The sequence below is a fragment of the Rhinoraja longicauda genome, chromosome 28, assembly GCF_053455715.1.
Source record: "Rhinoraja longicauda isolate Sanriku21f chromosome 28, sRhiLon1.1, whole genome shotgun sequence".
NCBI classification, from domain to species: domain Eukaryota; kingdom Metazoa; phylum Chordata; class Chondrichthyes; order Rajiformes; family Arhynchobatidae; genus Rhinoraja; species Rhinoraja longicauda.
Genome location: NC_135980.1, coordinates 9,788,779 through 9,810,962, shown reverse-complemented (window position 1 = coordinate 9,810,962; position 22,184 = coordinate 9,788,779). Strand labels below are relative to the sequence as shown.

At 45.9% G+C, this 22,184-nt stretch overlaps 1 long non-coding RNA gene across 2 annotated transcripts in view; it reads right to left on the bottom strand.

The window, feature by feature from the left end:
* LOC144607453 (uncharacterized) overlaps window positions 1–22,184 on the bottom strand; it is a 47,996-nt gene that overhangs the window by 13,865 nt on the left and 11,947 nt on the right. For both annotated transcript variants that reach the window (XR_013549102.1, XR_013549101.1), the window contains exon 2: window positions 9,986–10,072. This is a non-coding gene — a long non-coding RNA (uncharacterized LOC144607453). The remainder of the gene's footprint in view (window positions 1–9,985; window positions 10,073–22,184) is intronic.

Here is a 22,184-nt window from a genome sequence, read left to right as displayed (position 1 = left end):
GTCTCGACCCGAAACATCACCCATTCCTTCTCTCCTGAGATGCTGCCTGACCTGCTGAGTTACTCCAGCATTTTGTGAATAAATACCTTCGATTTGTACCAGCATCTGCAGTTATTTTCTTACACTATTGGTATGGGTGGATAGAAGTTTCAGTGTTATACTTAAGTCAGAAACTGCGGGCACGCTACATAAGCAGTCCATGAAACAAAAACAGAAGATGCTCTGAGCACTCAGCAAGTCGTGCCAAATCTCTCAAAAGAGCAAATAAGTTGTCACCCTATTGTCAACTCATTGTCAAGGCTCAAAACAGGCAGATTTTAATGTGCAGTGCAAACTGATCTGTAACCTGCTGAAAACCTATCGCAGCAACTGAAAATAGGATTAGTTTAGTTCTCAAACTGAACCTTAGTTGAGTTTCGATCAGAGATGCAGCATGGATGCAGGGCCATCAGTCCACCAGATTCAGCTCCACAGCAACAGAAGGTCTCCAGACTGCGATCCTTTCCCACAGAGCCTTTGCATAGTCTGCACTGAGCTTCAGTCACTTGGTCATTACAATAGACAATAGACAATACGTTTCTGGAGGTTCCAGTTGAAACTTCCTCCATTGACTTCTTGAACTCAAGAAGCAAAATAACAGCATTGGGACACCTTGCTTCAGAATATAGACCTAAGCTCCTTCCCACCTTACCATGCATCAATAGACAATAGACAATAGACAATAGGTGCAGGAGGAGGCCATTCGGCCCTTCGAGCCAGCACCACCATTCAATGTGATCATGGCTGATCATTCTCAATCAGTACCCCATTCCTGCCTTCTCCCCATACCCCCTGACCCCGCTATCCTTAAGAGCTCTATCTAGCTCTCTCTTGAATGCATTCAGAGAATTGGCCTCTACTGCCTTCTGAGGCAGAGAGTTCCACAGATTACCACTCAGCAACTTTGGTTTCCTCGCCCTTTGGTGTCGGGAGCTCTTGGAGGAATCAACACATTCTCTTAGTAATACTTAGGGCGGCACAGTGGCGCAGCGGTAGAGTTGCTGCCTAAAGGGCCTGTCCCACTTAGGCCATTTTTTTAGGCGACTGCCAGCGACTGTCAAAGTCGTAGCAGATCGCTGAAATTTTCTTTTACCCGACGACAATGACCACGACAATGCCAAGTCAGGTCGAGATTACGTCTTCGGAAACATCGTGAAATTCCCATGCTTATCAATGCTTCTCCGGCGTCCTAATTTGCGCTGAAATCACTGACAAGTCGGTAAATAATTGAGAGTTTTGAAATATAACATCTTGCCCGGGTTACTTGAAAACCAAGCTTCACGGTAACAAGGCATAAACTGGATTGACTTCCAGTTTACTAATAGCTGTATTAAGAAATTTAATTTTAAAAGTGGTTAAATGGATTTTTGTGCGGAGTGTGGGCATTCTTTGAAAATGTACGGGAGATGCATATCTGGTTTCTGGGTTGCATATCTGGGTTGGTAGCCTACTTTAAATGTAATCGCTGATGGCCATAAACATCTTGAAAATTCCCACGCTTACCTGACCGTCAAACTGTCGCCTCCAATCTACCTGTCAAATGTCATGACGGTAAATTAATTGTTAGACACAAGTATTTTATGGTATCTTCAAATGACTTTACTTAATTTAATATTATGTGCTTCTAAATGCATCTAGCAAACCTGGGGACAGCATGCGACAGCGCCCGCAATAAGCAACGATACCTGGCGACAAGCCAGATGTCGCCGAGAAATTTGATACTGGTTGGTTTCTCAGCGACACACCGAGATCCACTACGATTCTTTGGACGACTCCTCACGATCATGCCCCCGACACCCCGGTGAACTGTTGGCGACAGCCTAGTAGCCGGCAGTCACCTTAAAATCACCTAAGTGGGACAGGCTCTTTACAATGCCAAAGACCCGAGTTTGATCCTGACTACGGGTGCTGTCTGTACAGAGTTTGTATGTTCTCCCCATGATCACATGGGTTTTCCCCGGGTGCTCCAGTTTCCTCCCACACTCCAAAGACGTACAGGTTTATAAGTTAATTGGCTTTGGTAAAAATTGTAAATTGTCTCCAGTGTGTAGCATGTGCTAGTGTAAAGGGCATCCTTGGTCCACGCGGACTTCATGTTTACGCGCTGTATTTCTAAACTAAACTAAACTAAACTGCTTATATACTTTGACATACCCTGGGACTTTGACATGCCCTCTTGGTAGTATTGATACACTCCTGGTGATTCCCGACTCATAGAAACATAGAAACATAGAAAATAGGTGCAGGAGTAGGCCATTCGGCCCTTCGAGCCTGCACCGCCATTCAATATGATCATGGCTGATCATCCAACTCAGTATCCTGTACCTGCCTTCTCTCCATACCCCATGATCCCTTTAGCCACAAGGGCCACATCTAACTCCCTCTTAAATATAGCCAATGAACTGGCCTCAACTACTTTCTGTGGCAGAGAATTCCACAGATTCACCACTCTCTGTGTGAAAAAAAACGTTCTCATCTCGATCCTAAAAGACTTCCCCCTTATCCTTAAACTGTGACCCCTTGTTCTGGACTTCCCCAACATCGGGAACAATCTAGCCTGTCCAACCCCTTAAGAATTTTGTGTTTCTATAAGATCCCCCCTCAATCTTCTAAATTCCAGCGAGTACAAGCCGCTGTTTAAAAAATTGTGTTAGGTCCAAAAAACATTCTATTCCCTGCTGGATATAATTTTTATTAACACTAGCTAACCTGTTGTGCCCTGCCAAGTGAATATTCCAATGTGATGGGTGATCGGAGCTGTCGGGCTGTTTCCCCTTGATGGTAATTGTTCAAGTGCCAAAGTGATCTGTTGTAGCAAAATCCAGGCAATTGGAGCTGCTTGTAAATTGTTTTAAATCATTCCAAGTCGTACCTGCTTTTAAATTCCAGGCTCCAGATCAGAAAAGAACACAGCAGGAAACGACAGGACTATTTTCTACAGAATCTGTAATGAAATGTGATAGTCGAAGATCACAGATAGAAACGGAGAATTACATCTCCAAACTGAGAATTAGTCGAGGCATCTGTAGGTTTACCAATTTTTGAACATAGAAGATAGAGCAGTACAGGAACAGGCCCTTCAGTGGGCATTTCCATGCCGAACACGTTGCCAGGTTAAACTAATCCCCTGCACATGTTCCAGGCTTGTCTGGCTATATCCTGTCCCTGCCTCTTTTCCAGCTTTCTCGCTCCTTCTACAATCAGTCTGAAGAAGGGTCCCAACTGGTAATGTCGCCTAGACAAGTCGTCATATCATCATCATATATATACAGCCGGAAACAGGCCTTTTTTCGGCCCTCCAAGTCCGTGCCGCCCAGCGATCCCCGTACATTAACACTATCCTACACCCACTAGGGACAATTTTTACATTTACCCAGCCAATTAACCTACATACCTGTACGTCTTTGGAGTGTGGGAGGAAACCGAAGATCTCGGAGAAAACCCACGCAGGTCACAGGGAGAACGTACAAACTCCTTACAGTGCAGCACCCGTAGTCAGGGTCGAACCTGAGTCTCCGGCGCTGCATTCGCTGTAAAGCAGCAACTCTACCGCTGCGCTACCGTGCCGCCCGAACACGATGCCAGACAAGTCAAGTCTATTTGTCACATACACATACAAGATGTGCAGTGAAATGAAAGGTCTTCCAGACACATCTTCCAGAGATGCCGCCCAACCCCGCTGAGTTACTCCGGCACTTTAAGTCTTGCTCAAGATTCCAGCATCTGCAGCTACTTCTTTCTCCAATACCTGCACCAAATTCATGTTGAGGGAGGATGAGACAGTGTGGTTCATCGTTTGATCCAGGTTATCACAGTCGAAAGTAGAAGAGTTTCGATTTATCCACTGTTGGTCGTAGGTGGCCGCATTGTCCACGTCCATTAAGTTTGACGGAGAGGAGGTGAAATTGTTTCTCTCAGAGGATCACTCGGCTTTGAAACGCGTTCCCCCCTCAAAGGGCTGTGGGCCTGTGGAATATTTTTAAGCCGGGTTTGGATAGATTTGTGTTAAGCTCGTGGAGATGTAAGGTTACCTCGCTGTGGGTAGACAGGAAGGTGGAGTTAGTGTCACAATCAGATTAGCCATGATTTGTAGCCCTACTCCTGCTTCCTATTTGGTAAGTGTGTATGTTGGTATAGAACATGGACCATAGAAAGGTACAGCAAAGGAACAGGCCACAATGTCCGCGCTGAACGAGATGTCAAGGTAAACTAATCTCATCCGCCCATATCTCCTGAATACTTATTTACCTGTCTAAAAGCCTCTTAAACACTACCACTTTATCTTCCTCCACCGTCATCCCTGACACCATGATCCAACCACTCACCATAAGTTCATAGGTCCATGTGTTCCAGGGAAAGCATAAGGCCATTTGGCCCATCAAGTCTACTCCACCATTCAGTCATGGCTGACCTATCTTTCCCTCTCAACCTATTCTCATGCCTTTGCCCCGTAACCCCTGACAGCCAGCCGTACTAATCAAGAACCTGTGCATCTCACCACTCTCTGTGTAAACAACCTGCCCCCGCACATCTCCTTAAAACTTTGCCCCTTAAAGCTATGCCCTCTAGTTTTTGACATTTCCGCCCTGGGGCAAAAGGTTCAGACTGTCTGCCTTATCTATGCCTCTCATAATTTTATCTTGTGGCGATACCTCGTCAGGCTATGCTGGTGGGATGCAACTTGTAGGAGCCATGAAACTGCCATTACACAACTTATCTTCCATTCCTTCGCATTACGTCGGAAATAGGGTGTGCTCTCCGAGCTTTCTGTGTTTTTATCTCCAGTTCTTTCTAAGAAAATAACGATGGGCAGTTATCACCGGCTGACTGGTTGATAATGTCTGATTGGGAGAGCCAATTTTGGAAAGACGAGGTCATAAAATAGATCTTGTCTGGTTTATCGCAGAAACATCTGGTCACCATCTTCGAACGAAATGAAGTGTGAATGAAGCTAATCTCAACACTGTCTATCACACTGCAGTAAGACATTAAACAGAAGACCCTGAGGAGTCCTCGACAGACACAAAAAGCTGGAGTAACTGGGCGCATGGTAGAGTTGCTGCCTTACAGCGCTTGCAGCGCCAGAGACCTGAGTTCGATCCCGACTACGGGTGCTGTCTGTACGGAGTTTGTACGTTTTCCCCGTGACTGTGTGGGTTTTCTCCAAGATCTTCGGTTTCCTCTCACACTCCAAAGATGTTTGTAGGTTAAATGGCTTGGTATCGGTGTAAATTGTCCCTAGTGTGTCCCTATTGTGTTAATGTGCGGGGATCGTTGAACAGCACGGACTCGGTGGGCCGAAGGGCCTGTTTCCATGCTGTATCTCGAAACTAAACTAAGCTCAGTGGGTCAGACTGTATCTCTGGTCAAAAGGAGTAGGTGATGTTTCGGGTCGAGACCCTTCTTCAGACCCCTCTGCATTGCAGTCTGAAGAATGGTCCCCAGCTTTTTGTGTCCATCTTCTGTTTATACCAGCTTCTACAGGTCTTTCCTGCACCTAAGTAGTCCTCCATGGACAGGACTGGATGGAAGCTCTCACCACATGAATTCACACTGCCTAATGGGAGAGGGGAGAAGAGGGAGTGACCGGGGTGAGACTGGTTCTTATTTACCAATATTTAAACAAAAGTAAGAGGCATAACTCAACTATACCAGAACATTTCCTCTGGGCTCTATTCATAGGTATGAGCGGAAAGTTTAAATGATTCTTTATGGGGTTGAGAGGGAAAAACAGATCAGCCCTAATTGAATGGTGGCGCAGACTTGATGGGACAAATGACCTAATTCTGCTCCGATGTCTTATGATCTTATAATTGCGTGAGACATGAAACTGTGACCCTAAGGTCACAGGTGGCTGTGAAAAATCCCATAACTCTGAAGAGTAGGGTTGTGATGAATGACACACTAATTGTCTTCCCTTTTCCACATGCTGACTGACTAGCTACTATTTTCCAGTGGTTTGTGTCTCGGGTTCAGGAGAGGGGGTGTCCTGGCTAAATTCCTTTACCATTATTGCTATAAACGGACTGTTTGATTGTTGTCACATTTCCCGTTGAGGGAACGTGGTGTCTGCAAATTGCCACGTTTCTTAACTAACAGCAACGACTGCACTTCAAAAGTAACTTGGAATATCCTGAGGAAGTGAGTCGTTCTTTTGTTTATAACCCCGTTGTGCAAACAGAAGAAGTCGTTCATTCCACCTGCCTTTGGCAACAATACGTCTGAGACAGATCCTGTCCCCTCGATCGGACCTCTTTAGAATTGGCATTGATGATATTGGTTTATTATTGTCACATCTACTGAGAAACAGAGAAACTTTTGTTTGCTTGCCATCCACTTAAATCAAAATCACACTAGACACAAATACAATTACCACAGGTATACAAGCACAATATTGCAAAGTGAAAACACCAGAATGCAGAATATCATTTTTACAGCGTTGTAACGTTACAGGTGGGGCAGCGGTGGAATTGCCGCCTCACAGCGCCAGAGACCCGGGTTCGATCCAGACTGCGGGTGTTCTCTGTACGGAGTTTACACGTTCTCCCGTGCCCTGCGTGGGATTTCCTCCGGTGCTCTGGTTTCCTCCCACACTCCAAAGATATACATGTTTGTAGGTTAATTGGCTTGGTATGATTGTAAATTGTCCCTAGTGTGTGTAGGATAGTGTTAGCATGCGGGGATCGCTGGTCAGCACGGACTCCGTGGGCCAGAGGGCCTGTCTCTGCACTGTATCTCTAAACTAAACTAAACTAAACTAATAGTATAAGAAGATAACTACAGATGCTGGTACAAATCAAAGGTTTTCATTCACAAAATGCTGGAGTAACTCAGCAGGTCAGGCAGCATCTCGGGAGAGAAGGAATGGGTGATGTTTCAGGTCGAGAAGAAGGGTCTTGACCCGAAACGTCACCCATTCCTTCTCTCCCGAGATGCTGCCTGACCTGCTGAGTTACTCCAGAATTTTGTAAACTAAACTAATCTAAGTCACAGAGACAAAGTGCAATGCCCACATTGAGATAGGTTGGGAGGTTGGGCCCATAGCCCAGTTTATTGAAGGGCAGTTCACTAGTCTGATAACAGCAGGGTAGAAGCTGTTCCTCAATCTGATGGTATGTTCTTTCAAGCTTTGTATCTTCTGCCCAACAGGAGAGGAGATAAGTGGGAATGGCCAGGGTTAAAAAGGGCTGAGATTGTGTTGGTTGCATTCGCGCGGCAGCGTGAAGTGTAGAAGGATGTGTGAAGTGTTGATGGCGGGGAGACTGGTCTGTGTGATGGACTGGACTACATCTGGAACTCTCTAGAATCGTTTTGCAGTCTTGAGCAGAGCTGTTCCAAAACCAATTTGTGATACGACCCCATCGTATAGTAAAAGAATGACACACTCATTATACTATACTCATCATATACTATACTCATCGTACAGTAATATATGGATATTAATAATCACTGGACAGTATTATAGAATGGGAAATAAAATTAAGTCCACCAAAATTGGGAACTGGACCTTTGAATTTATGTCATGGATGCATATAACATTTATTTTTTGGGCGGTTAAGACAATGATTCACCACTACCTCCACCACACCTCAATGAGGAGTGATCTCATAGAGGTGTACAAAATCATGAGAGGAATAGATCAGGTCTCTTGCCCGAAGTAGGGGAATCGAGAACCAGAGGACAAAAGTTTAAGGTGAGGGGGAAAGATTTAATAGGAACCTGAGGGGTAATGCTTTCACACTAAGAGTGGTGGGTGAATGGAACGAGCTGCCAGAGGAGATAGTTGAGCAGATACCACTGCGACGTTTCAGAAACATTTAGATAGGTACATGGATAGGACAGGTTTAGAGGGATATAGGCCAAATGTAGGCAGGTGGGACTAGTGCAGATGGGGCATGTTGGCCAGTGTGGGCAAGTTGGGCCAAAGAGCCTGTTTCCACATTGTGACTCTATGACACTTCAAATCTTCTCCTGCATACGATGCTGATATCTGGCAATGTTACTGTCTTTGGTCTGCTGGGGATATTTCACCAGAGAATGAACTAAAGATTGTTTTAAATCCCGAGCTTCAGGTGATGGCCATGAACTTATCGAGTTCATGTGAGTTCATGAAGTTGTGAGTTTATAATTTCATACAGGGCCGTGATCCTGGCCCTCCTTGTCTCGTTACTCCTCTCTAAAATACTGGAAAACAGATTGTAATTCAAATTAACTATGAGGGTACGAGGGCACTTTACAATTACAATGAATGTTTGCATGTAAAAAAACCCCACCATAATTAACTGTTTCACTTTTAGGCAGATTGTAATGTGGTTGTTTAGTAACATTTTTTTCCGTTTAGTTTAGAGATACTGCGTGGAAACAGGCCCTTTGGCCCACCGAGTCCACGCTGACCAGCGATCCCCGCACATTAACACTAACCTACACACTAGGGACAATTTACATTTATGCCAAGCCAATTAACCTACAAACCTGTACGTCTTTGGAGTGTGGGAGGAAACCGAAGATTTCAGAGAAAACCCACGCAGATCACGGGGAGAACGTACAAACACCGTACAGGCAAGCACCCGTAGTCAGGATTGAACACGGGTCTCTGGTGCTGTAAGGCAGTAGCTCTACTGCTGCACCACCGTGCTGCCCTGATACGTTCTTCATCATTTCATCAAAGGGCATTATATAAGATACCATTCTCTCCTCTTTGGGCATAAGTTAAAACAGGAACAGGAGTTGTCCATTCGGCCCCTCACACCTGCCCCACCAATCAGTATGATCATGGCTGATCAACCCCAGGCATTGTGTCCCATTCTGTAAAGCACAAAGTGCTGGAGTAACTCAGTGGATCAGGCAGCCTCTCTGGAGGATATGGATAGGCAATATTTTCGGTCGGGGCCTTTTTCAAACTATGAAGAAGGGTCATGACCCAAAACGTCGCCCATCCATGTCCTCCAGAGATATTACCTGACCCGTTGAGTTACTCTAGCATTTTGTGTTAAGATTGCCCTTTTTTTTTCCTAAACAGCACAAACTTAGAATGTATTTCTTTAGCCACTTGTGAGAGGACAATCCTCTTGTCTCACCCATGTGCCCAATGATTCATTTTGGACAGCCTCCCAAGGAAATATATCCTTTCCTAAAAGAGAGAACCAAAACTGTACACAGTTCTCCAGGTAGGGCCTGGCCAGTATTCTGAAGTATCATTTCCTTTTTCCTGTTCTCCAATCTTCTTGCAATAAAGGCCAATATGCCATTGGGCTTCCGAATCACTAAGTACAGTGACCTGCTAAATATTTGTGATTCATGCTCGAGAACACTTATATCTCTGTATTCTGTTCATTTGCAATTTTCTCCATTTAGATAATAATTTTCCTTCAAGTTTATCTTCCTGAACTGTATAACCTGACACTTCCCCAGATCCCTTCCCCTTCCTAATTCTCCGACCAGTCTGACTGTTCCCCTGATTAAACTTTACCTCTGTTTGCTATGTTGTCACCTTCTCCTCGCTAACAATGATCTATTCTACATTTTCCTTGATTACATCTCTTTTGATGTCTCGTTTCCACACCTTTCCCTTCCTTACCTCTGTGTGTCTCTCTCCCCAGTCTCTCAGTCTTAAGAAGGGTCTCGACCCGAAACATCACCCTCTCCTATCCAGAGATGCTGCCTGTCCCGCTGAGTTACTCCAACATTTTGCGTCTATCTTCGGTGTAAACCAATATCTGCAGTTCCTTCCTACACACTTCCCCGGATTAAATTCCTTTGGAGTGCAGGAGGAAACCAGAGCAGCCGGCGACAACCCAGCGGTTACAGGGAGAAAGTTGAAACTCCGTACAGACAGAACCTGTAGTCAGGATCGAACCTGGGTCTCTGGTGCTGTAAGGCAGCAACTCTACGGCTTGTTGTAGCTCAATGAACAGCCACGTGACCCCTCTACTGCGCGGGCACTAACCTGACATACTGCGTTCCAATTCAGATACAGGGTCTATATTTTATAACTTCATTAACCAGCACTCCTGATGGCATCTCTTCACAGATCCTGGAAAATAGACAACGATTCAAATTAACTGCAAAAGTCACTTACTGTACAAATAACCTGGAAAATAGACAACGATTCAAATTAACCACAAAAGTCGCTTACTGTACAAATAGCCTGCTTATCATGAGGGCCGGTATTTTTCTGTGGCTGACTTCCAGTCATTCCTGCCCAGTTCTACCCTGAAACATCTGTATTAACACGGCAATTCTTAAAGAGGTACACACCCAATGTTACATCAATCACTTATGACCTTGCTCCTTCGAGTTCAGTATCGGTGGTTGAGATCAGGATTCTGCTTTACAGAACAACCAAACCTTCTTCCCACGATTAATAACCTTTGATCTGTATTTTCCTCCAGGCCCAAGTGACTGACAAGAAAACTCCAATGATAAATACGAACCTCCAACACCCTTTAAGTCCCTGAGTTCCACACCCACAAAACCATCTGGCTGAAGGAACGTTAGGGGCGGCACAGTGGCACAGTGGCACAGTGGTAGGGTTCGATCCTGATTACTGGTGCTGTCTGTACGGACTTTGTACGTTCTTCCTGTGACCACATGGGTTTTCTCTGATTTCCATCCACACTCCAAGGACATACAGGTTCGTCGGTTAATTGGCTTCAGTAAAAAAAATTGTGAATTGTCCCCATTGTGTTAAATAGTGCTAGTGTATGGGGGTGGTTGCTGGCTGGCACGGACTTGTTGGGCCGATGGGTCTGTTTCCATGCTGTGTGTCTAAAATCTAAAGTAAAGTCAAGGGATATGGGGAGAAAGCAGGAACGGGCTACTGATTCTGGATGATCAGCCATGATCATATTGAATGGCGGTTCGAATTGGCTCGAAGGGCCAAATGGCCTACTCCTGCACCTATTTTCTATGTTTCTATGTTTCTACGTCTTTAGTTTTTCACTCAACAGTTTTTCTCATGGGCATTAAGATTTCACTGAAGATGAACAACCTTGCGTGTAAGAAGGAACTGCAGATGCTGGTTTAAACAGAAGGTAGACACAAACAGCTGGAGTTACTCAGCGGGACAGGCAGCATCTCTGAAGAGAGGGAATGGGTGACGTTTCGGGTCGAGACCCTTCTTCAGATTCATCCAGGACCAGGAGGTTCAGAACAACCTTACTGCCTCTTCAATGTTGGGGATCTTCCCTGATCAATTTTCATTAATGTCTCCAAATTCTAGAGTCAAAAGCCAAGGGTATTTTATTGTGATAGGCACCAGCAAAGGGCAATTAAATTCTTACTTGCTACAGCTTAATAGGCCCTTAAATGAAGTAACACACTAATAAACACTTAATAATCAATAATACAATAAATTGACAACAGTATGGAGGAGAAGACTGATAAAAGAGGAGGTGTATAAAATCACAAGGGGAGTAGAGTGGACATACATAGGTTTTTTTGCAGAATCAGGAAATGGAAGGCATAGATTTAAGGTGAGAGAAAAAACATTTACTAGGAACCCGAGAGGCAACTTTTTCACACAGAGGATGGTTGGTGTAGGGATCGAGCTGCCAGAGGAAGCAGTTTATTGTAAAGTTAAAATAACATTTAAATGACATTTGGTCAGGTACAGAAAGACTGGATAGACTGGGCTTATACTCGCTGGAATTTAGAAGACTGAGGGGGGATCTTATTGAAACATATAAAATTCTTAAGGGGTTGGAGAGGCTAGTTGCGGGAAGATTGTTCCCGATGTTGGGGAAGTCCAGAACCAGGGGTCACAGCTTAAGGATAAGGGGGAAGTCTTTTAGGACCGAGATGAGAAAACATTTCTTCACACAGAGAGTGGTGAGTCTGTGGAATTCTCTGCCGCAGAAGGTAGTTGAGGCCAATTCATTGGCCATATTTAAGAGGGAGTTAGATGTGGCCCTTATGGCTAAAGGGATCAGGGGGTATGGAGAGAAGGCAGGTACAGGTTAATGAGCTGGATGATCAGCCATGATCATATTGAATGGCGGTGCAGGCTCGAAGGGCCGAATGGCCTACTCCTGCACCTATTTTCCATGTTTCTATGTTTCTATGTTTCTATGATAGAAAAGATATGGATATCTGGGGTAACTGGGATGAGCTTAGATGAAGCATCTTGGTTGGCATGTTCGAGTTGGGTCTATTCCTTTGCTACTTGACTCGATACCTCTACGACTCCAGAATCACCGACATGGTTGTTGTTTGACTTTCAAATGGAACGGTCGATAAATGGCAGCTTATCTTGGTATGGATATGTATTTGTAAGGGTGGCACAGTGGTGCAGCGGTAGAGCTGCTGCCTTACAGCACCAGAAAACCTGGGTTCAATCCTGACTACGGGTGCTGTCTGTACGGAGTTGTACGTTCTCCCAGTGACCATGTGGGTTTTCTTCGGGTGCTCCGGTTTCCTCCCACACTCCAAAGACGTAGAGGTTTGTAGATTAATTGGCTTCAGTGAAAAAAAATTGTAAAATGTCCCTTGTGTGCAGGATAATGCTGGTGTGTGGGGTGATCACTGGTCGGCGTGAGCTCGCTGGGCCGAAGGACCTGTTTCCGCCCAGTATCTCTTAAGTATGAAGTCTAATTATGTACAATACAATACAATACAATACAATACAATACAATATATCTTTATTGTCATTGTACCCAGGGGTACAACGAGATTGGGAATGCGCCTCCCATACGATGCACTAATTTAGGTAATTTAGACAGCAGCAACCCAACGAAACGAACAGTTGTAACAGTTTTGGACAGGGTAAAGTGCAAGTTGATCTATGCGTTGTGGCCATCCGGCTCAGCAGGACCGGTTCATAGCAGCTATGGCCCTGGGGATGAAGCTGTTCCTGAGTCTGGAGGTGCGGGCATAGAAGGCCTTGTATCGTCTGCCCGATGGAAGGAGTTCGAACAGACTGTTGCAGGGGTGTGAAGAGTCTTTGTGGATGCTGGTGGCTTTTCTGAGGCATCGTGTGTTGTAGATGCCCTCCAAGTCTGGTAGCTGTGTTCCGATGGCCCTCTGAGCTCTATGGACTACCCGCTGTAGAGCTTTCCTTTCTGCCTCCGTGCAGCTGAGGTACCACACAGGGATTCCATGCGTTAGGATGCTCTCTATGGTGCAGCGGTAGAAGGTCGTCAGCAGCTGTTGGGGTAGACCAGACTTTTTCAGTGTTCTTAAGTAGAACAGTCTTTGTTGTGCCTTCTTGACCAGCGCAGCAGTGTTATTGGACCATGTTAGGTCCTCCGAAATGTGAGTGCCCAGAAACTTGAAGCTGGACACTCTCTCCACACTGACCCCATTGATAGAGATCGGGGCATATTCCCCGTTATGTGACCTACGGAAGTTGATGATCAGCTCCTTGGTCTTGGTGGTATTTAGGGACAGGTTGTTATCCGAGCACCAGTCCGCCAGGTTCCGCACCTCCGCTCTATAGTTTGTTTCATCCCCGTTGGTGATCAGCCCGATCACCGTTGTGTCATCTGCAAACTTGACAATGGTGTTGGTGTCGAATGCAGGAACACAGTCGTGTGTGAAGAGGGAGTAGAGCATGGGGCTCAGAACACAGCCCTGTGGTGTGCCGGTACTCAGGGTGATAGTGGAGGACAGGTGCGGGCCCATTCTCACTGCCTGCGGTCGTTCCAGCAGGAAGTCCAGGATCCAGTCACATAATGACGAGCTAAGGCCTAGCTGGTGGAGTTTGGTGATGAGCTTGGTGGGGATGACCGTGTTGAAGGCGGAGCTATAGTCTATGAATAGCATCCTCACGTACGTGCCCTGTCTCTCTAGGTGAGTCAGGACAGTGTGAAGAGCCAGAGAGATGGCGTCCTCTGTAGATCTATTTGCCCTGTATGCAAATTGATGTGGGTCCAGTGAGTCAGGGATGCTGGATTTGATGTGTGAGAGGACTAGCCTCTCAAAGCACTTCATGACAATCGGCGTTAGGGCAACATTAATTAATCGGTATTGAGCATCTGAAAACGGTTGATTCTCATTCCATTTGGTGTGCCATATTAACAGGTTCACAGGTAATGCCAGGCTGCATGTGGTGGCACGGTGGCGCAGCGGTAGAGTTGCTGCCTTACAGCGAATGCAGCGCCGGAGACTCAGGTTCGATCCTGACTACGGGCGCCGTCTGTACGGAGTTTGTACGTTCTCCCCGTGACCTGCGTGGGTTTTCTCCGAGATCTCTTCGGTTTCCTCCCACACTCCAAAGACGTACAGGTATGTAGGTTAATTGGCTGGACAAATGTAAAAATGATCCCTAGTGGGTGTAGGATAGTGTTAATGTGCGGGGATCGCTGGGCGGCGCAGACCCGGTGGGGCCGAAGGGCCTGTTTCTGCGCTGTATCTCTAAATCTAAATCTAAGTGTGTGGGTCACCGTTTGGCCTTTTTAAACAAAAACTCGTATCATATCATATCATATATATACAGCCGGAAACAGGCCTTTTCGGCCCACCAAGTCCGTGCCGCCCAGCGATCCCCGTACATTAACACTATCCTACACCCACTAGGGATCATTTTTACATTTGTCCAGCCAATTAACCTACATACCTGTACGTCTTTGGAGTGTGGGAGTATGTCTCCCTTAATTTTGTGAATTACTATTATTCTGTCCCTTCTTTAATAAGCAGTTTACTCCAGAACTCCCAAGTAAATGAAGGTTGCAATACTGGTTGATAAACAGTCTCAGTTGAAGCATATTCCAAAATGAGCCGTTTCCTTCAGTAAAGAGAAGAGGTCTAGAAAGATGTCTCCACCCATTGTCATTCAGTCTACTGCACATCATTTGTGGTACTTAATCACTGTACTTATGCGATGCTGAGCAGCGTTCTAACGCTGTTCTAATATCCCTTGTTAACTCATCCCTTCGCACCCAAACCACCCCCTCCCCAGGTACTTTCCCCTGCAGCTGCAGGAGATGCAACACCTGTCCCTATACCTCCTCCCTCGACTCCGTCCAAGGACCGTGACGGTCCTTTCAGGCGAGGCAGAGGTTCACCTGCACCTCCTCCAACCTCATTCACTGTATCCGCTCTTCCAGGTGTATATATCGGTGAGACCAAGCTCGGCGATCGCTTTGCTGAACACTTCCGCTCGGTCCATCTAAGCCTACATGATCTTCGGTTGCTAAATACTTTAACTCCCCCTCCCATTCCCACACTGACCTTTCTGTCCTGGGCCTCCCTCCACTGTCGGAGTGAGTCCCAAGGCAAATTGGAGGAACAGCACCTCATATTTCGCTTGGGCAGCTTACACAACAGCGGCATGAAGATTGACTTCTCTAACTTCAAGTAACCCTTGCTTTCCCTCTCTCTCCATCCCTCCCCATCCTAGTTCCCTGACCAGTCTGACTCTCCTCCTGATTAAAGTTTATCTGTGCATGCTTCGTTGTCACCTTCCTCCAGCTAACAATGATCTATTCTACATCTTCCCTGGACCTCCATCCCCTTTGATGTCTTGTTTTCACACCTCGCCCTTCCATGTCTCCGTGTCTCCCTCTCCCCTGACTCTCAGTCTAAAGAAGGGTCTCAACCCGAAACGTCACCCATTCCTTCTCTCCAGAGATGTTGCCTGCCTGCTGAGTTACTCAGGCATTTTGTGTCTATCCTCTTCTAATGCTGCCGGCCGTGTCCTGCACCCTATTCTACAGGGGAATTGAAAAAGGTTCATATGTTGAACTGACAAGTAATTGAGAGCACTTCGACTGCCATTGAATGACACGTGCCTATATTAAGCGATGAGCTGCGTTTTTATATAATCAATAAAATTTCATATCAGGGTTGATGAGTAAAGGATCATATAAAATGAATATGCTCCATTTAATGACGGGCAGACTTGCTCTTTCCTTGTATCAGCGAAACACACTGGACTGCGACCAGAAGTCAACAAGGAGCTGACCCTGAGGCTGGAAAAAAACAGTTTGTAATTCCAAATAAAAAGCATCTTGAAGGTTTTAGATTCACTTGAAATGTAACGCCTTTTATCTCGTTGTTAGTGGTGGGGCGGTCAGAATTTGACTGAGATTTGCAATAAGTGGATAACTGCTTGTAAACGTCAAGCCAAATGTTCAACTGAAGTAGATCTGGTATTTTGAAACAATATAATGTTAATACTTTCCACGGGGCCCTACAAACAAGCATCATGAAGCGACAATCTTTGTCCCTCTGCTTTCCATCCGGCTCTGGCTTCCAATTCAATAGCATCTTGACGTTAAAATCTTCATTCCTCCATCGTCCTCCCCATCCCTTCTGCTATAATTGGCGTCAGGGCTTTGAAGTCTGGGTGTTCCTCTAATTCATGGTCATCAAATGTTTAATTGCTCCACTGCTCAGCTGCCAATTGCCTAAGCTCAGGATTATCCCTCCTCAATCATTACTGGTCTTCTTTTCTTTCTTCTTTTAAGTATGAGAAAAGAAAAGACCTTCCTTTCTGATCATCCACCCTCGTATCACCTTACATGTTACAGTGTCCATCTTTGTTAATGTACGGGGATCACTGGGCGGCACGGACTTGGAGGGCCGAAAAGGCCTGTTTCCGGCTGTATATATGATATGATATGATATGATATGATATGATATGATATGATATGATATGATATAACAACAATCAGAGTGAGGCCAAACGCAAGTTAGAGGAACAGCACCCCATATTTCGCTTGGGCAGCTTAGTGGTATAATAATTGATTTCTCTAACTTCAAGTAACCCTTGCATCCCCTCTCTCTCCATCCCTCCCCCACCCAAGTCGTACTGGCTTCAAAGTCGTCTTGTTGAGTCTCATTATCTGTAACTTGTTTTCACCTAGGCCACAGCTAACAATTACCTATTTCCTTTATCATCGTTACTTTTTTGCATATCTTTCATTCATTTGCTCTGTATCTCTCTATATCACTGTCTATACCTCTCGTTTCCCTTTTCCCTGACTCAGTCTGAGAAAGGGTCTTGACCCGAAACATCACCTATTCCTTTTCTCCAGAGATGTTGTCTGAGCCGCTGTTACTCCAGCTTTTTGTGCCTATCTTTGGTTTAAACCAGCATCTGCAGTTCCTTCTTACACATTTTGTTTGACATTTCTATATAAGTGTCTTGAGACATTTTGCTACTTTAAGAACTATGCAAATGAAAGTTGGTGGAAGTTATAGTCCTCTTTGTTGCTCAGTTGAAGATATACCTTCCCACTCCTTAATTTTCCAAGGGCAGACAATGTTTCAGGTTGGGTCTGTGTGAAGAAGGGTCTCGACCCACAAACACCACCTGTCATTTTCCCTTCACAGATGCTGGCTGACCCGCTGAGTTTTTGCCCAAGATTCCGGCATCTGTAGTCTCTTGTGTCATCTTAATTCTTCAATTGACTACGACAATATTTAACATGGAATAGAGCTATGAAGCTGAGGAGGCAGAACATTCAATCCCTGATGCTTGCTGCTGGCTGATCATAACAAAGGGGGTTGGAAAATTGACTACAGTAGTCACTGGACTAAAGAGGAAAAGCAGTCTATTCTCCCATTTATGATCAGACGCACTCACACGCGCGCACACACACACACGTACACACACACACGTACACTCACACACGTACACTCACACACGTACACTCACACACGCACACTCATACAAACCCACACAAACACACACGTACACACACACAAACACACACGTACACACACACACAAACACACACGTACACACACACACACATGTACGCATGCGCACACTCACACACACACAAACTCACGCACACACAAACTTACCCACACACACAGACACGCACACACAAACACATCCACACACAAACACATGCATTCACAGACCACATAAACAGACACACAGACACAAACAGACATACACATACAAACAGGCACACACAGACACAAACAGACACACACACACTCCTATGAACGCACACAAACTCACGCACACAAAATCATGCACACAAACCCAACCACGCACATACACACAAACTTACACACACACATGCTGACATACACACACGCAAATTCACACACACACACACACACACACACACACACACTTATGCACACAAACAGATGCACACACAGACAAACACTCAGGCACCTACATACACACAAACACACACACAGAAACTCTCTCACACACACACGCACACACGCACACCGTCTCTGTGGCTATTGGATGGGGTGAAGACTCAGCAGGCATACAGTACGATTTTCCTCATGGTTAATTAACCTGACCATGTTCACTGCCAAGGTTTGTAAATGAAAATAGCCCCATCACCCAACTACACAGCCAGATCTTGAGTAAAATTATGGCAACATTAAAAAAAAAAGGATGATATAGTTGGCTGTTTGGGGAAGGACGGGAAAATTAAAATAATATATTGTATGCATGAAATAATTTATAGCACAAGTGGGCTGTATGTTAATTCTACATGAGGCGATATTCATTAAAATAGGATCAGCTTCTGTCTGAGCTGAGAGGACGAATTGATGCCTAATTCTGTGTTAACCTCAGGTCTTCCTTTTAATACCGTTCCAGTTGCGTCTGTAGATAATGCCAGCTGTGCCAAGGCAAATTACTTATTTATGCCACTGACCAGATGATAGTGGGCCCGATTAGCATAAGAAAGAGCCCTCCTCACATGCATTAGAAGAGTGCCTTCCAAAACAACAGCCTCCACTGGATCCTCTTTTCATCCATGGTTCCACTTTCTTTATCAGTCTGGGAGTTTACCCAACTATATTTCACAGGTGAATGGGGTCACGCTGACCAGATGACGGAATGAAATGGCAGTGGATCTGCCTCCTCACTTGCCAGACGCCCCCATCCGATAATACTTGCACAAAGCTTCATTAGCACAAGCGTTGCACTCAGCACACGCAGATGGCAGGAGCGCAAATTGCCTGCCTCCCCTCCCCCCTCCCCCCTCCCCCAACACCCCCCACCCCTCCCCCCACGGCCCATTTCAAACGCAGACATAAATGGGAGATATACACAAGGCAGCGCAGAAGGGGTTCAGCAACAGAGTGGCTACATGGCGTTTAAGAGGCTTTTAGATAGGCGCACGGAAATGCAAGGAGAAGGGGGGGGGGCATTATGTGCAGGAGGACGAGGTCAGTTTAACTTGGTATGATGTACGGCACAAACATCGTGGGCTGTAGGGCCCGTTCCTGTGCAATGCTGCTCCATGTTCCATGTTCAATGTTCCATGTTGCATGCCGAATAGCAAAAGGCCCGAACAGAGTGAAAGTGGAGAGGATGTTTCCACTAGTGAGAGAGTCTGGAACCAGAGGCCACAGCCTCAGAATAAAAGGGCGTACCTTTAGTACAGAGATGAGAAGGAATTTCTTTAGTCAGAGGGCGATGAACCTGTGGAATTCATTGCCACAGGAGGCTGTGGAGGCCGAGTGAATGGATATTTTTAAGGCGGGGATTGACAGATTCTTGATTAGGAAGGGTGTCAGGGGTTATGAAGTCAGGGCCGTTTTTACAGCATTATGGGCCCCCGGGCAAAGCAGTGTACTGGGGCCCCTACCGTTACTCTCCCCCACCCCCCTTTCCCTACCAGCCCCCCCCTGTCAGGCCGGCGAAAAGCACTTACCGAAAAGCACTTAGCGATGGACTTAGGGTGCTACATTGTTGCGAAAAGCACTTACAGATCACTATGAGAAGCACTTAGTGACTGAAAATGTTGCGAAAAAAGCACTTATTGAACCTACATTTTTAAAGTAGTATTTATTTATTGCAAGTCACTTAACATACACAGATCAGCATGGGGCCCCTATGCTCGTGGGGCCCCGGGCAAGTGCCCATCAGGCCCATGCGTTAAGACGGCCCTGTATGAGGTGAAGGCAAGAGAATAGGGTTGAGAGGGAAAGATAGAGCAGCCATGATTGAATGGCAGAATAGACTCGATGGGCCGAATGGCCTAATTCTGCTCCTGGAACTTATTAACAGTTAGACCAACAGTCGGGAATTCTAATCCACCCTGACAGCTGGAGAAATTAAATTTACTTAATTAAATAAATCTGGAATTTAAAAGTAAGTCTATTATCAGCAAAGATAGACACAAAATGCTGGAGTAACTCAGCGGGACAGGCAGAGTCTCTGGGTAGAAGGAATGGGTAATGTTTCGGGTCGAGACTCTTCTTCAGACTATTATCAGCAAGGGTGTCGAGCGGGCTGCTATAACTGGATCCCTGCCTTATGTGGATGAAGTGTGGCCTCAGAGCAGAGTGAATGATTGTTTTAACTATTCTCTGAAGTGGATGAGCAAGTCACACAGTTCCAGGGCAATTGTGGCTGGGCATTGAATACTGACTTTGCCAAAAATATCCGTAACCCTGAATCATTAAATAACTTCCCACTCGATTGTGCTGACCGAGATCACGGAACGCTCTTGTCCTGAATGAAGCAGTTTATTTTCTCTGATGACCAACGACAAAAGACAAAGGCAGATAGAAATCCCAGCCGAATGATAAATATCAGAAAAATGCGTTGAAAAGATTCGCCGGTCAGCAGCTCCAGTCACAAGATTGCAGGATAGATAGAGAAGGTTATTCATCCCAGTTTAGGCCATCGAGTCAGCAAGAACTCGTCATGACATCCAACTGTTGTTCCAAGCCCTTCTCACGATAGTCCAATTTCACTTCCGATTCTAGGGCAGTGAGCGGACTGGGAGGAGGTTGCCCGGTTACATCCAGCTTGCTTATTCCTGGAACAAGTATACGAGTTATCATTGCTTACCATCCCCCCTCAACCCCTATTGCCCCTCGCTTCCCTGACCCCCCCCCCCATCACCCCCCAGATCAGGGAATCAGCCTCACTTGCAACAATCTCTAAAAAGCAAAGTAGAGGCTCAGTCTGAAGAAGGGTGTCGACCCGAAACATCACCCATTCCTTCTCTCCAGAGACACTGCATGTCCCGCTGAGTTACTCCAGCATTTTGTGTCTATCTTCAGAGGCTTTTTCCGGTTTGTATCAGATCTGGCCAGTTCTGCTGTAAGCTATCCGTCTGCAATAGGAGCTCAATTCCCCTTTATGAACAGACATTGCCTGGTGTGCTGGCCATTCTTTGTATGGTTCTAGGTCTCAGCGATATAATGTCTGTGTATTTTTGTCTCTCTCTAACCTCCCTCACTAATCTAGCAACCAATTTGCTCCATAAAGGCAGAGGCGGACTCTGACTTAAAACATAGAACAGTACGGCTCAGGAACAGGCCCTTCGGCCCACAATGTCAGGGGTGAACACGATACCATGATAAACTAATTGTGTAGGAAAATAACTGCAGATGCTGGTTTAAATCGAAGGTAGACACAAAATGCTGGAGTAACCCAACGGGTCAGGCAGCATCTCAGGAGAGGAATGGGTGACGTTTCGGGTCGAGACCCTTTTTCAAGGGTCTCGACCCGAGACGTCACCCATTCCTTCCCTCCTGAGATGCTGCCTGACCCGCTGAGTTACTCCAGCATTTTGTGTCTACCCATGATAAACTAATCTCATCTGCAACTTCACGCACACCCTCCCTGTAACATACAATTCACTGTCCCAACATTGATGTCGGGTCTTTGACCTTCTGCTTCTCTCTTCACGGATGCTGCCTGCATTGCTGAGTATTATCATCATTTTCTTTTATGCTATTGAAAGAGGCTTTCTTTCCCCACGCCACAATGATCATCAGTTTTAGTTTTAGTTTTAGATAATACAGCATGGAAACAGGCCCTTCAGCCCACTGAGTGCGCGCCAACCAATGGTCACCCATACATTAGTTCTGTGTTATCCCAATGTCCACCTGGACTCTCCTCTCCACCTGGACTCCCACCTATTTCTCCCCCACCACTCCCCCTCCCCACCCACCCTCCCCCATCCTCCTTCATCCCTTCCACCAGCTTCACAAATTGCTTCAATCTGTGTCACACCTTCTGGTTTTTCCTCTGGCCTTTGAATCAACCATCTGCCCATTCACCCCTCCCCCCCCCCCTCTCTTGCCTATGTCCACCTGTTACCTGGCATGCTGTGTCCTGTCTCCCAGCTTTCTTCCCCCCTCCCCCCCCTGCCCTCCTCTACCCCACAATTAATCTGAGGAAGGGTCCGATCCAAAATGTCACCAGTCCATGTTCCCCAAAGACGCTGACTGACCCGCTGAGTCACACCAGCACTAGAGTA